The following is a 14,191-nucleotide window of genomic DNA, read 5'->3' as shown; positions in this document are numbered from 1 at the left end:
AGGAGTATAGTAGTGTATCCATGTTTCATCCACAGTGACAAAACGACGCTTAAAGTCCTGCGGATTCTTCCTTAACAGCTGCAAACCATCATGCAACACTTCCGTTTTTGGTCAAGCGTGAGCAGTCGCGGAACCCGTTTTGCGGATAGCTTTCTCATGTCCAAATGTTTATGCAAAATATTATGTACCCGTTCATTCTAGACGCCCCCAGCACTAGCAATCTCACGTACCTTAACTCTTCTGTCATCCATCACCATACCACGGAATTTATCAACGATTTCTGAAGTCGTAACCTCCACAGGGCGTCCAGAACGTTCCGCATCGCTTGTGCCCATATGGCCTCTCCGAAAACTTTGAAACCACTTATAAACCGTTCTAATCGAAGGTGCAGAGTCACCGTAATGTTTATCAAGCATCTCTTTAGTCTCCTGAGGCGTTTTACCTTTCATAAAGTAATGTTTAATCACCACACGAAATTCTTTTTGGTCAATTTTTTGACAATCACTCGACTTCCTTGAGTCACACGAATGCCAAACAGAAAGAAATAGACCAATATGGCTGAAACTTGGCGTGCGTTCTTTCCAAAGATGCTAACTAAACATCACATCGATACGCGCCGGTGGTGCCATCTGTCGGTCTTTGCACAGACTTTTCAAACGCTCTTCGTAATCTATACAGAATCCTGTTGAGGAACATCAGCACTGGAGTACTCGCCAGCCCAACGTGCTGACGCACCAAGTCCCTGCTCTATCTCTGATGGCTGTCTTGTTCCCGCCTTTCTGCGTCGTTTCTCCCGCTTCGCAGATTTAGCTCTATAACGGTCGCGCACGTGTGGATCAGTGCGCAGTTTCTTCCAGCGGACGCCGTTCTGTCCAGATGAAAACAACAACACTGTAGCCTCAGAACAGGAAACCGCGACACGCGATAAAACAGCACGAACGGAAATGCGCGGCTGCGGGGTCGCTGCGACGCACCTTCTGCCCGATAGGTTGCGGTTTCCGCAGCGCCGCAGCTTTCAGAAATCAAAACTTTCCGACACGCGAGAATGCGTCAGTTCGGCGACCACACATATCAGAATACAAGCCAGGAATCACGAGGTGTATGCGCAATAGCAAACCGCGCCGCTGACGTCAAAGTGAACCCAACCGGAACTCAGGATAACGACATCGCTCGACTAGAGTGGCGAGCATGTTCTCCAGTCATGAACCCAGTCGAACATGCCTGGGATGGATTGAAAAGGCTGTTTATGGACGACATGACCCACCAACCACTCTGAGGAATCTACGCCGAATCGCCGTTGAGGAGTGGGACAATCTGGACCAACAGTGCCTTGATGAACTTGTGGATGGTATGCCGCGACGAATACAGGCATGCATCAATGCAAGAGGACGTGCTACTAGGTATTCCACAAATGAACAGCTTAGGGAAAGAAGCAACGATACTTTCTGCAGGACCAGCCAATCATTTTCCACGCCAATGCCCGCGCGCATACGGCGTAAATTGTGGCTGATTGGTTCGATACATGGGCTGGGATGTGGCGTACCACCTACCAAAGTCGACCTCAACTTGATCCCTGAATTGAAGGAATCACTTCATGGCAATCGCTTCAAAACTGTCACAGCGATTCGTCGGGCAGTAGACCACTCTACTAGAATTGTCAACTAAACTGGCCCTGCTAAGGGTATCCTATGACTGCTACATCGCTAGCAACGGGTTATACGCGATACTGGTGACTATTATGTACGACAGTGAAACTTTGAAAAATGTATCTACTTTGTGTAACTAGCAAATAAAAAGTTGCCACTATTATAGCTCGAACACTCTTAGAGGTAGAATAATAATGAGTGGAGAGAGACCGGAAGTAAGCTAAAGTGACTGTGAAGTATCTTGTATGCAGCAGATGCGTAGACATGAAATGATTGATACAAAACAGGAAAAGGAAGTGGACAACATGAAGGCAGTTGAACTAATGAGGACTTACAAAATGAGTACGGCTTTTGATTTTTGGACGAATAACAGAATTAGGTCGAGCAGATGTAGCATTTGAGAGGAATTACTTTGTAGTTTTGCGGTCGCTTTTCATGCAGGGAGGCGACTGGACTGGCGATTTGTCAACGAGTGCAACTTTGTACGGCTGCCGGTAACGCAACCTCAATCGCAATCGCAGGCTGCGTCCGGCGCACACGTGTTAGCCGCGATATGACGTCCTTATATACATGGTAAGTAGCCGGTTCCAAGTACCATCACACTTCCCGTGACGTTGGCGGTAGGTACAGGGCTTCCCCCCCTCCCCAACTGTTTCTTTTGTGGCGGCGTTCGCAGCGACAAACAATTCGCTGTAGAAACGGCTTACGAAGTCACCGCCACACTTTTAATAGCGGGCCGACCGGTCCGCTGGAACAGTGAACAGAAAGATGAAAACCCAAACACTCTGATTAAATAAAAGTCGGTACTTATCTTTATTGATGAAGATACAGAAACAAGGTCGTGAACTCCGTGTCTACAGAGATCTGTCTAGTTCGAGTCGGAGCGGCTAGGTCAGTGTCGGCTGACGACAAACAACAACTCTGCTGCGATGAACACACAACTGACTAGCAAGTACACAATTCGGTGGCGAGTATACAACTGAGCGGCGAATACAGAACTGTCCTAGCGCTCGCGACTCCAGCGCTTAAGAAGCCAGAAGCCAGCGGTGGCGCGCGCAGACTTGCGGCGATTTGCTGTCTCGCTGGCGCTGCTTATGCGGACGGCGTTCGGACTTTGATGCTGCCAACCTTTTGGCAGCGGGCTCGGGTGGCATTACTGGCTAGGACATAACAGTTTCCTCGTCCTAATAGTTCTTCCAGCTAGTAGACTGCCCTCACGTTCAAAAAACATTAGCTCACCCTCTCAGAAAAACCGCTGTGTATGATTGTCAAAGGGCCACCGGTCAACACACTCTCAGCCCTCCCGTTAATACCAGATTTCGAAAACAAACCCCTATTTCTGATTGAGGCTGCTCTCTAGTTGTCCGCGCCATGTTTGCTACGCGCCGTTCTCGTTCCACCACCAACGTGAATTACCTGCCAGGTCTTCCGACCGAAGCATTACGGATGTCACACACGAAGAAAGCTAAAAGTTGTGATGAATAATTCAAACAAAGATTGAAGGAGGCAAAATTTCAGTGGCTGGGGAAAAAAATCATAAGGTTCAATTTTGTGTACACTCCTATTCCAATACAGCATGTTCCAAATTCAGTGCTCGAAATGACAGGTACGGTAACGGGGATGATAACATATATGGTTCAACATTGAAGTGTCAGAAATGTGTATTAAGTGAGAATGCAGTAAACCGAAACTGACACGTATGGTGGCCGGCCGCAGTGACCGTGCGGGTCTAGGCGCTACAGTCTGGAGCCGAGCGATCGCTGCGGTCGCAGGTTCGAATCCTGCCTCGGGCATGGATGTGTGTGATGTCCTTAGGTTAGTTAGGTTTAATTAGTTCTAAGTTCTAGGCGACTGATGACCTCAGAAGTTAAGTCGCATAGTGCTCAGAGCCATTTGAACAAGTATGGTAAAGCAGGCAAGAATCGGAAATGCATGTTGTACGGTGTACAGAAAGTCAGTGGATGTTATACAGATTAAAGGAGTGTTAAATGTATTTCAGCCCTTATTTGTTCTCCTGGGTTTTGTAATGACTTCACTGCAGGCCCGGTGTCGACATAGCAGAGAGTCGTGCGTTGGATGTGTGGCATGTTCTGTATGTGCGTGGCCACTGTTAGTGTTCTTGCAACTACACTGGTATGCAAAACTTAAACTTCCTCTTCTGAGTCCACAGGCGTAGAACACACGTCTATCTACTCGTAACCCCGGAGAAAGGAGTCCGCAGGGCTGCAAGCATCCTAGTTTTCTCGGTGTGTAGCGCTCGATGTTTGGAGTTGGGACCGTTATGGAGGGGCTACAGGTCTTTATGCTGTCTACAAGAAGTACTTTTTGTTTACCTGCTTCGCCGAGGGCGTCCTCACTCCATAAGCGTTTGCGACACCTGGTTGCTTGACGAAATATATATATACACTCCTGGAAATTGAAATAAGAACACCGTGAATTCATTGTCCCAGGAAGGGGAAACTTTATTGACACATTCCTGGGGTCAGATACATCACATGATCACACTGACAGAACCACAGGCACATAGACACAGGCAACAGAGCATGCACAATGTCGGCACTAGTACAGTGTATATCCACCTTTCGCAGCAATGCAGGCTGCTATTCTCCCATGGAGACGATCGTAGAGATGCTGGATGTAGTCCTGTGGAACGGCTTGCCATGCCATTTCCACCTGGCGCCTCAGTTGGACCAGCGTTCGTGCTGGACGTGCAGACCGCGTGAGACGACGCTTCATCCAGTCCCAAACACGCTCAATGGGGGACAGATCCGGAGATCTTGCTGGCCAGGGTAGTTGACTTACACCTTCTAGAGCACGTTGGGTGGCACGGGATACATGCGGACGTGCATTGTCCTGTTGGAACAGCAAGTTCCCTTGCCGGTCTAGGAATGGCAGAACGATGGGTTCGATGACGGTTTGGATGTACCGTGCACTATTCAGTGTCCCCCCGACGATCACCAGTGGTGTACGGCCAGTGTAGGAGATCGCTCCCCACACCATGATGCCGGGTGTTGGCCCTGTGTGCCTCGGTCGTATGCAGTCCTGATTGTGGCGCTCACCTGCACGGCGCCAAACACGCATACGACCATCATTGGCACCAAGGCAGAAGCGACTCTCATCGCTGAAGACGACACGTCTCCATTCGTCCCTCCATTCACGCCTGTCGCGACACCACTGGAGGCGGGCTGCACGATGTTGGGGCGTGAGCGGAAGACTGCCTAACGGTGTGCGGGACCGTAGCCCAGCTTCATGGAGACGGTTGCGAATGGTCCTCGCCGATACCCCAGGAGCAACAGTGTCCCTAATTTGCTGGGAAGTGGCGGTGCGGTCCCCTACGGCACTGCGTAGGATCCTACGGTCTTGGCGTGCATCCGTGCGTCGCTGCGGTCCGGTCCTAGGTCGACGGGCACGTGCACCTTCCGCCGACCACTGGCGACAACATCAATGTACTGTGGAGACCTCACGCCCCACGTGTTGAGCAATTCGGCGGTACGTCCACCCGGCCTCCCGCATGCCCACTATACGCCCTCGCTCAAAGTCCGTCAACTGCACATACGGTTCACGTCCACGCTGTCGCGGCATGCTACCAGTGTTAAAGACTGCGATGGAGCTCCGTATGCCACGGCAAACTGGCTGACACTGACGGCGGCGGTGCACAAATGCTGCGCAGCTAGCGCCATTCGACGGCCAACACCGCGGTTCCTGGTGTGTCCGCTGTGCCGTGCGTGTGATCATTGCTTGTACAGCCCTCTCGCAGTGTCCGGAGCAAGTATGGTGGGTCTGACACACCGGTGTCAATGTGTTCTTTTTTTCATTTCCAGGAGTATATATATATATATATATATATATATATCCGTCATCAGATCTGTCAGGTTGGGCGCTGAATTTTTGAACATCCTGTTCATGTGACTGACCTTCCACTTAAAATTCATCAAACATAAATGGTACTTTTTGCAGACAATACTAGCGTTATAAAAAATCCCATTAGAGAGAAATCAACGACAGATATTGTTAATGGTGTTTCCCAAAGAAGAATGAAACGTTTCCAGAATGAATAATGAAATGCTTCTCTGAAAATGCACTATCCTTTAATTTTAAGAAATTACACTATATTCAGTTCTGTACAACAATTAGAGTATATACCCCAACAATTGATGTAGCACGTCAACAGACCCTGGCATATTTTGCAAATTTCCACACAGTAATGTCTTACTGAATAGCTTTCTGGGGCACTACATTACCTAGCAATAACTTATTGACTGGACAGAAGGGAGCAGCAAATATGTGATGTTCACTCACAGTGCTCATATGGCTACCTCCTCAAGGAGTTAGGTATCAATAAAAATTGTTGATCATTTGTATAATGACATAAAAATCTGACAGTTAGCACAGAAAGATTTAAATCTGACCTAAAATCATTTCTTCAGGACAACTTCCTCAAACACAAAAAGAAATTTTTATTTATAAACTGGTAGCTTGTAAAAAGAAAAGAAGTTCGGGTAAGTGGGAGTAGAACTCGCGCACCGGGCGTGCAATACAAACTTAGTTACCTACATAGATAGTTCAGCAATCCCGGGAATCAGCTATCTGGACGACTTGTGCCTGTTATAGATATCGATTCTAGCAGGACATCGGTCCCAGGAACTCCAAAGCTTTTGAGAAAGTTTTAATTTTAAATCTCTGTAAGTCGATATTCATACAGGATGTTTAAGGAACTTCGGCTGTTCAGTATAAAATGTCAAATCCAAAACTCCTTCGCCGGCCGGAGTGGCCGTGCGGTTCTAGGCGCTACAGTCTGGAACCGAGCGACCGCTACGGTCGCAGGTTCGAATCCTGCCTCGGGCATGGATGTGTCTGATGTCCTTAGGTTAGTTGGGTTTAATTAGTTCCAAGTTATAGGCGACTGATGACCTCAGAAGTTAAGTCGCATAGTGCTCAGAGCCATTTGAACCATTTGAACCAAAACACCTTCAGCCTTCCAATTTTATTTTAATTCTGTGAACGAGCGTCGGTGTTTCACAAAGCCATCCTCAGGCCCCCCGACTGACGTGTAGGAAACATCCAACCTCATGTGCAATCGAAATAGGGCCCAGAATTCAGTAACTGGTATCTGTAAGCTTCTTTTTTACTTTTTCGGATATCAGTTACTGATTGCTGCCCCTTTTTCGATTGTATATGAGATTCGTTTCCTCCTACACGTCGGTCAGGGGCCCTGAAGATTGTGCAGTGAAACGCCGATACTGGTAGCAAAAATCAAATATAACTGGAAACATGCACGGCTGAAGGTGTTTTTGATATTTTATTTTGCTTTAATTTAAGGTTTAAATTGTTGTGTAATTTCACATTTGCTATTATAATTTTTCATTTGTTTGTGAAATCATATTGTCACACTGCATGCAGACAACTGCAAACGCGTTCACTTCGTCTGCTCTCGTCCCTGTTGCGACTACTGGTAAGATTTGACAGAAGTCTCCAGAGAAGAAAATTATACAACCAGCCATTGTTACTCAGAATAGCGAATTGTTCTGTGGAACGCTTCAGTGGATATTTTATGGGCTACTAGAACCTCACCCTAAACATGCAAGAGTTGCTTTGAAGCAACAAAGCTGCTATGCATGTCGTAGACATAGATTATCAGTGTGGTAGCTGCTGCTTATCACCTATAGATGGCAACAGCATCGTCTCCACAGCGGCAGAGGACTTATTTCCATCGTTTGCTCGGCCAGTTAGCACGAAATATTTGTGAATTATATAAACAAACGTTAGTCATGAGTTACACTACTTATTATGGAAATGGTTCGAATGGCTCTAAACACTATGGGACTTAACATCTGAGGTCATCTGTCCCCTAGACTTAGAACTACTTAAACCTAACTAACCTAAGGACATCACACACAGCCGGCCGGGGTGGCCGAGTGGTTCTAGGCGCTACAGTCTGGAACCGCGCGACCGCTACGGTTGCAGGTTCGAATCCTGCCTCAGGCATGGATGTGTGTGATGTCCTTAGGTTAGTTAGGTTTAAGTAGTTATAAGTTCTAGGGGACTGATGACCTCAGAAGTTAAGTCCTATAGTGCTTAGAGCCATATTAACATCACACACACCCATGCCCGAGGAAGGATTCGAACCTGCGACAGTAGCAGCAGCGCGGTTCCGGACTGAAGGGCCTAGAACCGCTCGGCCACAGTGGCCAGCTATTAGGGAAAACCAGATCAAAATAATTACAGTAGTTCCTGAGATTTCTGACAGATTACGAATGTAATGTAAATTTGTAATGGCAAAAAACATTTCCTTATGTGACGTAATTGCAATTTAACGGTTTTCTGATTTTTTCCCCCTTCCTTATACTACGAAACCTCGATTTTTGTCAAATTTCATGAGTCTAGGTCAAAGGGTACTATCCTACAGGTTTAGCGAGTGTCAAAATAAGTCACATAAAAGGCCGTATGTTTTGACTGGACTGACGCAGAAGCTTATACTTTCTACACCGCCAAGGGACCGCAGTCCTAAGTATGTGCCATAAATGTCAACTCGATACTGATACCCTTTCTTGAGAAAAAGGGATCATAACACACGGACAGTCAAACAGATCTTCGTACGTCCATATGTAAACTGGATGAAGGTGGGACACAACTGGTATAATTTTTATTAAAAATGAAATTCCTCCAGCGGTACTAAGATTTTTTATTTACTTCGCTACTAGTTTCGGCGTTACGTCAACGCCATCTTCCAGACCCGTATACGTTGCTGAAATCAGTTGTGTGTGGCTCAGTCTAGAAGTCTGCGGTGAGATCAAGACGTGCTCCACATGAACGGCGGGCAGTAACTAGTGACAAACAGTTGCATAACAAATTATTTAAAAAAATCCCTTGTGAGATAATCACAGATTAACAATTTTCGGATTTTTTCTCTTTACTTGTACTTCGAAACTTCGTTGCCTAATTTCATGGTTCTAGGTCATAGCGAAGTATGCTCCAAGTTTTGATGAGCAAGCAGTAAAGGAAACAAAAGAAAAATTCGGAGTAGGTATTAAAATTCATGGAGAAGAAATAAAAACTTTGAGGTTCGCCGATGACATTGTAATTCTGTCAGAGACAGCAAAGGACTTGGGAGAGCAGTTGAATGGAATGGACAGTGTCTTGAAAGGAGGATATAAGATGAACATCAACAAAAGCAAAACAAGGATAATGGAATGTAGTCTAATTAAGTCGGGTGATGCTGAGGGAATTAGATTAGGAAATGAGGCACTTAAAGTAGTAAAGGAGTTTTGCTATTTGGGGAGCAAAATAACTGATGATGGTCGAAGTAGAGAGGATATAAAATGTAGGCTGGCAATGGCAAGGAAAGCGTTTCTGAAGAAGAGAAATTTGTTAACATCCAGTATTGATTTAAGTGTCAGGAAGACATTTCTGAAAGTATTCGTATGGAGTGTAGCCATGTATGGAAGTAAAACATGGACGATAAATAGTTTGGACAAGAAGAGAATAGAAGCTTTCGAAATGTGGTGCTACAGAAGAATGCTGAAGATTAGATGGGTAGATCACATAACTAATGAGGAAGTATTGAATAGGATTGGGGAGAAGAGAAGTTTGTGGCACAACTTGACCAGAAGAAGGGATCGGTTGGTACGACATGTTCTGAGGCATCAGGGGATCACCAATTTAGTATTGGAGGGCAGCGTGGAGGGTGAAAATCGTAGAGGGAGACCAAGAGATGAATACACTAAGCAGATTCAGAAGGATGTAAGTTGCAGTAGGTACTGGGAGATGAAAAAGCTTGCACAGCATAGAGTAGCATGGAGAGCTGCATCAAACCAGTCTCAGGACTGAAGACCACAACAACAACAACAGGTCATAGCGAAGTATGCTCCAAGTTTTGATGAGTGAGTTTGCGAGTGTTAAAATATATTACGTAAATGGCCGTATCTTTTGATTGCATTGACTTAGAAGCTAGCCAACGGCGTTGTCGCAGTGGTAACACCGGTTCCCGGCAGATCACCGACGTTAAGCACTGTCGGGCTGGGCTAGCACTTGGATGGGTGACCATCCGATCTGCCGAGCGCTGTTGGCAAGCGGGCTGCACTCAGCCCTCGCGAGGCAAAATACGGAGCCACTTGATTGAGGAGTAGCGGCTCCGGTCTCGTAAATTGACATAGGGCCGGGAGAGCGGGGTGCTGACCACATGCCCCTCCATATCCGCATCCAGTGAGGCCTGTGGGTTGAGGATGACACGGCGGCCGGTCGGTGTCGTTGGGCCTTCGTGGCCTGTTTGGGCGGAGTTTTTAGTTTTAGATTTAGAAGCTAAAGTTTGTACAGTGCATTTCCAAGGCACAGTAGACCCTGGTATGTGATTGAGAAAATGGATTCTTAACAGTCAGACAGAGAAACCATCAACAAAGCGATACTGTAGATACGGGTTCCGTTCCTACCACGTGAGATACGTTGTAACGGGACATCCTCTAGCACTACAGTAGAAGTCGATACCAGTATTAATTTTTCGAATTTTGAGCAGGTCAGTATTATCTCAGTTGCTTTTTTGAAGACTTTCATATAATTTTATGCACAGTATGTTATATTTCAAGCTAAAATGTATGAAACTGAATTGCTTTATAAAATATTTTAGGCTCGATGTTATAATCGACCGTTACTAGGCCTGAATGTACGGTTAAAATTATTTTTTAGAAAGATTTGAAATTACGAATTATCAGCACACTTAAAATTTAATTTATTAACTTCACAATACTGTATTGGTTACTATGTTTATTTCTGGATCCATTTATGAAATAATAATCGAAAGTAATAATGTAACAGAAACTAGTAGAAATTCATTTGTTAAGAAAAATTGTAAACCCTTTGGAATATTGTAATTTCCGCAGAGTGTGAGAGTCGGAAGCATGCTCCTGATGTGATCGGACGTATTTTTATCTTGTGTGGGAGCAGTGTAATTCCGACTTTGTTAATGTAAAAAATCAAAAGACTGTGTGATATAGTAAAATGTGAGAAAATACATTTAGGTAAAAACAAACATTTTTCAGGTGCTTACGAACCATGGTTTCGAAATTTCTTCTTTACGTAAGTGAATTTTTAAAAAACAACTACAAATTAATTTGGCGATTGACAACAGATCTGTGGTATATTGCATTTACTAATTTCTCCACTTCATTAATGAGTTTCAGTTTATCTTTAGTTGCGTGACATAGGGGCCTATAATTATAATAACCGTTTACTGTTGTAGTCCTCGCTTATTAGTCACTACTTTCGCTTTGTAATTCCATTTCAAAAAGCTTTCAGGTTTTCCGTAACTGCTGCGCATGAATACAGGGCGGTCAGAAACAGTGTGAAGAGCTTTAAAGGATGTTGCAGGGGAGGTTGAGCTCAGAAACGATGGTTAAGAAAAAAATTCGATACATTGTGCCGTTTCCGAGTTATTTAGCGTTGAAGTTAGTCAGGTCGTTGCGCGCGCAAATTGAAGAACTTGCATGCGCTAAAATATAGCAGCTGTTGAAATGCTCATTACCAGTTCAAATGTACTTTTCGGACGTTCTAAATGTACGCTAGGTGAGCAAAACCTACGCTTGTTCGGTTTCAAACGAAGAACACGTTTGGCGACACAGCCTATGGCAGGCTGCTTGCATTTCGGCGCGCGACTATCTGGTCGGCTAACTTGGGTGCTAAATATCTCGGTATCAGTGCAATGCACCGAATTTTTTTCAGAACAATTATTTCTCAGTACAATCTCCCCTGCAAAATAAACATAGAAAACTGGCGCGACTGAATATCTCAGAAGTAGAAATCAACGGCAAAACAGAATTCAGAAATAAAATCAGAAACAAAACTGAACGAGTGTCGAGAAAAGAATCAAAGAAGAAATAACAGCGAATTAAAGCCACGTGTCTATGGTGTGGCTTTGTGATTGTTCGTTGCCGATCTACACATTCTTGAATGTTATTACATACATAATATGAGGCAGTGCTTTGCTTCGTGGGTTATCTATACGCGTTTCGTAGGAATCCTAATAATGAACAGCTTTGTAGAGGCAAGCACAAGGGTATTTTGCTTGTTTGCAACGAGTGTCATTTTTAGCATAGCCAGTGCTGTTTTTGAGACTTCATGCGGCACATGACCGTATTGCTGAGTTTGTTTTACTAAATTATGCAGCGGTGTCTTTCTGAAACAGCTTTGCGGTAAACCAAAATGAAAGTATCTCGAAAAACATAGAATTTGGAGCTAGGACATGCAGAAAATTGGCGATTTCTTTAGACACTGAACCAATTATAGGAGTAAATTCTTCCACTTTTTTTTTACTTTCTGGTGCTATGTATTCAATCTCTGTTCATCATTAGGGAAACAAAAATAGGCTGCCTTATTCTGCATATAATATGTACCAGCACTTTAGTTTCCTATTGAGGCAACTTGAAAATAAGCGTAATGGTCTGGATTTTCGTACAGTTCACGGAGGAATATACTCAGTCATATGTGAATGTTACCTATTGGTAAGGATTAATCGAAATGTGTACATATTCAACGGATTTCCCACCAGCACAAGACCGAATTTAACTTGCACTTGTCTCTTAAGTACTAAATACTGTATACCTCTGAACAGAAGACGAGATTTTATCCTTAAATTTCGTGCCCGGAAGTTGAGAGTCGCCTTGCATTCGATGCATATGACGTAGAGTTTTTTTTTTTTTCTCCTTCATGGACTAAAACCTCGAGCTTCCGTTGAACAGTAATTCCCCTTCCTGCCACGTCTACCGCTTAAACCTTGAACGTACACATGCGCTTTGAGCATTGTTTTACGTTAACTGGAAGTGTTTGTTGCAGCAAGTTTTTTTACCGGTTGTTGTTTGACTTTGCTGAAGACTACGTAGTAAAGTGTGTAATGGATCGTGGTGTGGTCCAATATCGAGTTTTTCAACAGCATGCAGGCGTTACCATGAGGTAAATTTCCAAAATCATGGTTGTTCGGCATGCAGAAGCAACAAACAATCGTGCGGCCTCGAGGAAGTATGGAGTCACAGAAGCTAATGTTCAGAACTGACGAAAGGAGAAACGACGTCTGAAAAATGTGAAATCGATTAGGAAAGCTTTCACCAGCCCACGGCGTGGAAGTTTCGAGAATGCCGAAATGGAAGGGGTGGAATTTGTGCGTGAGAAACGTACAGAAGAAACGGCAGTTTTCCGCGGTGTCATACAAACTAAAGCCCGTGAATACGGCACCCAATTCAAAGCCAGTTCTGGGTGGTGTGCAAAGATGATGCGACTCAATGAATTTGTGCTGCGACGTAGAACACCTCTCGCTCAGCGTCTCCCAGCAACATAATTATGTGGAGAAAATGGTTGAGCATCAATGACACGTTTTAAACTGAGAAAGGAACATGCCTACCTCTTAGGGCAAACCGGAATCTCTGACGACAGTCCTGTTTACTTCGACATGCCATCTAGTACAACAGTTGAACCGTAAGGCGCCAAAGGTGGTTTGCTTCGCACTACGGCAGTTAATGTGATGTGTGTTCTTGCTGGCACGAGGCCAGGTAATCGTGGGATTTTTTCAAAGACGGAAGAATTTACTCGTAAAACTATTAAAGTGTCTAAATAAATCGCTAACCTTTCTGCATGTCATAGCTCCAAATTCTATGTTGTTAGAGACATTTTCATTTTGCGAAGCTGTTTCAGAAACACGCCGCCGCATAATTTATTAAAAGAGACTTCACAATACGATCACGCGGAGCCCAAATTCTCAAAAGTAGCTCTGGCCATCCTTCTTCATACCAAAACTAAGAAAAATAACAAGTTGTGACATTCGCAAACAAGCGAAATACCCTTGCGTTTACCTCTTCAAAGCTTTAAGCCACGTTCATTCCAGATATCCAATACAAATGATTAGGATTCCTACGAAACGCGTATACAAAACCTACGGAAATAACATCAGCTAAAACTGAACACAGAGCTTGAGGGCCGAGCGGTCTAACGCGCAGCAGTCATGGACTGTGCGGCTGGTCCCGGCGGAGGTTCGAGTCCTCCCTTGGGCATGGGTGTGTGTGTTTGTCCTTAGGATAATTTAGGTTAAGTAGTGTGGAAGCTCAGGGACTGATGACCGTAGCAGTTACGTCCCATAAGATTTCACACACATTTGAACATTTGATCTTGAGGCATGACTTCACAACTACAGGTGATATGTTGGTGAATAAGCCCCTTAAAAACCATTTGAAGCAGCTGTTCCGCCCTACCTACCGGGAAGCTGATGAAGTCTTCAATATCTCTATTTTCGGAATGGATCCAGACTGCTTGGACGCATATATCAAATGTGAACGGCTTTAAAAAGTGCTGTGTAACAAATGCACTAGCTGGGAGCGAAGGCGATCCGCTATGGGGAAAAATGCAAGATAACTAACTACGACAGCCAGTCACAGTGAAACGATCTGGTTGATGGTATTGACAGCGGCGTTAGACTGTTTGCCGGAGATGCTGTAGTCTACGGGAAAGTAGTATCACACAAAAGTTGTGAACAAATCAATGAGGATTTACATAAATTAAATACGTGGTAT

The 14,191-nt window shown here is 44.7% G+C and overlaps 1 pseudogene; it reads left to right on the top strand.

Annotated features, from left to right (window-relative positions):
• The first annotated feature begins 9,596 nt into the window (after window positions 1–9,596).
• On the top strand, window positions 9,597–9,714 carry LOC124717620 (annotated as a pseudogene).
• The last annotated feature ends 4,477 nt before the right edge of the window (window positions 9,715–14,191 follow it).

Source organism: Schistocerca piceifrons, chromosome 9 (genome assembly GCF_021461385.2).
Source record: "Schistocerca piceifrons isolate TAMUIC-IGC-003096 chromosome 9, iqSchPice1.1, whole genome shotgun sequence".
Classification (NCBI taxonomy): domain Eukaryota; kingdom Metazoa; phylum Arthropoda; class Insecta; order Orthoptera; family Acrididae; genus Schistocerca; species Schistocerca piceifrons.
Note: the sequence above shows the minus strand (reverse complement) of the source record. Positions and strands in the feature narration are given on the sequence as shown.